General features: G+C 35.8%; 1 non-coding gene across 1 annotated transcript; it reads left to right on the top strand.

The window, feature by feature from the left end:
• The first annotated feature begins 2,465 nt into the window (after positions 1 to 2,465).
• Positions 2,466 to 2,569, top strand: LOC112731843 (small nucleolar RNA R71). The gene has a single exon (XR_003167599.1). It is a non-coding gene; the product is annotated as a small nucleolar RNA R71 (small nucleolar RNA).
• Positions 2,570 to 3,688: the final 1,119 nt, after the last annotated feature.

The raw sequence follows: 3,688 nt of genomic DNA, 5'->3' as shown, positions 1-3,688 counted from the left end.
GGTTGTTTGAAGTTGATCTACTGTTTTCTTGAGGCGAACCTGTGATTCTGGAGGCAATAGATTTGGATGTGGTACATAGGGAAGTGATGGTGTTTGGGAGTAATTGGATTGAAATCGGGGTAAATAAGGATCATATGGTGGTGAATGGTGAAAAGGAGCTTGCGAGTGTGGTGGTTCGAAGTTATGTTGAGAGGATGGTCTATAAGCATAGGATGGGGCTTGTTGGTAACTACAAGGTTGTCCACCACATCTATTAGCTTGGTATGCATTGTAAAATGGTCTTTGCCCATGATATCTTGGAGGGTGTTGTTGCCTAAAGGGTTGATCAGATCCTCTTGGCTCCATCCATCTTTGATTGCTCAGACCTTGATGCATGTTCCTGTTATAACTTTCACTCCTTTCAACAATATTAGAACTAAACTCAAAGTGAGAGGGGTGAGAATTCATAGTAGCTAATAAAAATAAAAGAAGGAAATAAGAACAAATAAACAAGTAAAAGAGAAATATTTACAATAACCAATAATAAGGCACACGATTGCAGTTCCCCGGCAACGGCGCCATTTTGACGAGCGAGATTTAATGTTGGTAAAGAATGAAAATAATCGCGTTGTAAGTATAGTTTCTAAGCCAACAGAAAATCCCTTCGTACAAATGTTTTGGTTGTCACAAGTAACAAACCCCTTTAAAATTGATAACCGAAGTATTTAAACCTCGGGTCGTCTTCTCAAGGAACTGCAGGGAAGTATGTTCTTATTATTGGTTATGAAGATTGTAAATTGGGGTCTTTGAAAATAAAGAATGAGTAATTTAAATGGCAAATAAAATAAATAAATAACTGTAAAATAAACTCTTGGCAAGGTATAAGAAATTGGAAGTCCTATCCTTGTTATCCTTATCAATGGTGATGAGAATTGAGTCTTAATCCCACTTAGTTAGCCTTTACTAAAGCAAAGGAAGATCAAGTGGATTAATTAGTCTGAACTTCAGGTTCTGGTCAATCCCTAAGAAAAGACTGGAATTATTGAAGTTCAATTCAATTAACAAGATAAAAATTATCATTCACGTTGAGTTTGATAACTCCTGAGTTACTGATTTCTTAACCAAGACCAAAAGGGGAAAAAGTAAATCTGCTGGAATAAAAAAAATGTCTTCAGATTGGAAATAACAATAATGTAAATAAAAGAAAGCAATCATAAACTGAAATACCTCAAATATCATTAATTAAGAGAATTATCTGTAACATAGAAAAGTTCATAAATCAATATTGAGAAAATAAAAAAGAAGGAATATTGAACCTGATGAAAAGAGATAATCCTGAAAGCAAAAGAAATCCTAATTCTAAATCCTAAAAGAGAGAGGAGAGAACCTCTCTCTAAAAACAACATCTAAATCATCAAAAGTAACTAATTGGAGACTCTCCTTTGAATGGATGCATTCTCCCACTTCATAACCTCTGATTTTTGCCTTCTGGACTTAGATTTGGGCCAAAAAGGGCTTCAGAAATCGCTGGGAGCATTTTCTGTAATTTCTGGTGCGTGGCCTCTGACACGCGTCCGCGTGGGTCATGGGGTCACGTCATTTGGAGTTTTCCTTATCACGCGTTCGCTTCGGTCAAGCGCCCGCGTCATCTGCGTTTTGCTCGTGGCGCGCGATCACGTCATTCACGCGTTCGCGTTGTTGCCTTTTCGCGCTAGGCATGCGGCCACGTTGTCCATGCATTCGCGTCGCTGCCAGCTTCTTCAAAAACTCCATTTTGTGCTTTCCTTCCATTTTTGTATGTTCCCTTTCCATCCTTTAAGTCATTCCTGCCTTAGAAGATCTGAAACTACTCAACACACAAATCATGGCATCGAATGGTAATAAAAGGGTAATTAAAATAATTATTTTTAAAGCATAGGAAACATGTTTTTCACATACATCACATAATAAGGAAGGGAAAGTAAAACCATGCAATTAACATGAATAAGTGAGTGAAGGATTGAATAAATCACTTAAATTGAGCACAAAATATATCATAAAATATGGGTTTATCATTCCTCCATGAAGGATTGTAGGTGTTTCCATAGGATTCTCCCATGTAATTCACCTCTTCCATTCCAGGGTTCTCAGGGTCATAGGCTTCTTCTTCAGAGTAAGCCTCTTTAGTACTTCCTGATGCAACTTGCATTCCAGATAGACTCTGAGAAATCATATTGACTTGCTGATTCAATATTTTGTTCTGAGCCAATATTGCATTCATAGTATCAATCTCAAGAACTCCTTTCTTCTGAGTTGTCCCATTATTTACAGGATTCCTTTCAGAAGTGTACATGAACTGGTTATTTGCAACCATTTCAATGAGTTTCTGGGCTTTTGCAGGCGTCTTCTTCAAATGAAGAGATCCACCAGCAGAGTGATCCAATGACATCTTGGACAATTTAGACAGACCATCATAGAATATACATATGATGCTCCATTCTGAAAACATGTCAGAAGGACATCTTCTGATCAATTGCTTGTATCTTTCCCATGCTTCATAGAGGGATTCACCTTCCTTCTGTCTAAAAGTTTGGACTTCCACTCTAAGCTTGCTCAACTTTTGAGGTGGAAAGAATTTGGCCAAGAAAGCATTGACCAACTTTTTCCAAGAGTTCAGGCTATCTTTAGGCTGTGAGTCCAACCATGTCCTAGCTCTGTCTCTTACAGCAAAGGGAAAAAGCATAAGTCTGTAGACCTCAGGATTAACCCCATTGGTCTTAACAGTGTCACATATTTACAAGAATTCAGCTAAGAACTGATGAGGATTTTCCAATGAAAGTCCATGAAACTTGCAATTCTGCTGCATCAGAGAAACTAATTGAGGCTTAAGCTCAAAGTTGTTTGCTCCAATTGCAGGAATTGAGATGCTCCTTCCATAGAAGTTAGAAGAGGGTGCAATAAAGTCACCAAGCATCTTCCTTGCATCTCCATCATTGTTGTTGGGTTCGACCATCTCTTCTTCTTTTTCGAAAATTCTGTCAGGTCCTCTCCAGAGTGTTGTGCTTTAGCTTCTCTTAGCTTCCTCTTTAGAGTCCTTTCAGGTTCAGGATCAGCTTCAAGAAGAATGTTCTTATCCTTGTTCCTGCTCATATGAAAAAGAAGAGAACAGAAAAGAATAAGAATCCTCTATGTTACAGTATAGAGATTCTTTTATGTGAGTAGAAGAATAGAAGAGTAGAATGAAGAAGAGAGAAGATGAAGAATTCGAATACAGAGAGGGAGAGAGGGTTCGAATTATAAGAAGAAGAGAAGTGTTAGTAAATAAATAAATAAATAGAAAGAGATGAGAGAGAGAATTCGAATTTTAAATTAAAATAAAAGGAAAATATTTTTGTTTTATTTTAATTATTGGTTAGTATTCGAAAATTAAGGGAAGAAATAAAATAAAATTTGAAAACTAAATAAATTAATTAATTAAAAGGATTTTTCAAAAAAGTGGTTGGTGATTTTTGAAAATTGGAGAGAGAAAAGTAGTTAGGTGGTTTTGAAAAAGATATAATTGAAATAGTAAACTTTTAAAATCAAACAAAAAGTTAAGTGGTTAATTGAAAAAGATTTGAAAATCAATTTTGAAAAGATAGGAAGTTAGAGAAAGATTTTGAAATTAAGTTTTGAAAAATATATGATTGAAATTTTATTTTGAAAAAGATTTGAAAAGAAAATTAAAAAT

Source organism: Arachis hypogaea, chromosome 12, assembly GCF_003086295.3.
Source record: "Arachis hypogaea cultivar Tifrunner chromosome 12, arahy.Tifrunner.gnm2.J5K5, whole genome shotgun sequence".
In the NCBI taxonomy this organism is placed as follows: domain Eukaryota; kingdom Viridiplantae; phylum Streptophyta; class Magnoliopsida; order Fabales; family Fabaceae; genus Arachis; species Arachis hypogaea.
Note: the sequence above shows the minus strand (reverse complement) of the source record. Positions and strands in the feature narration are given on the sequence as shown.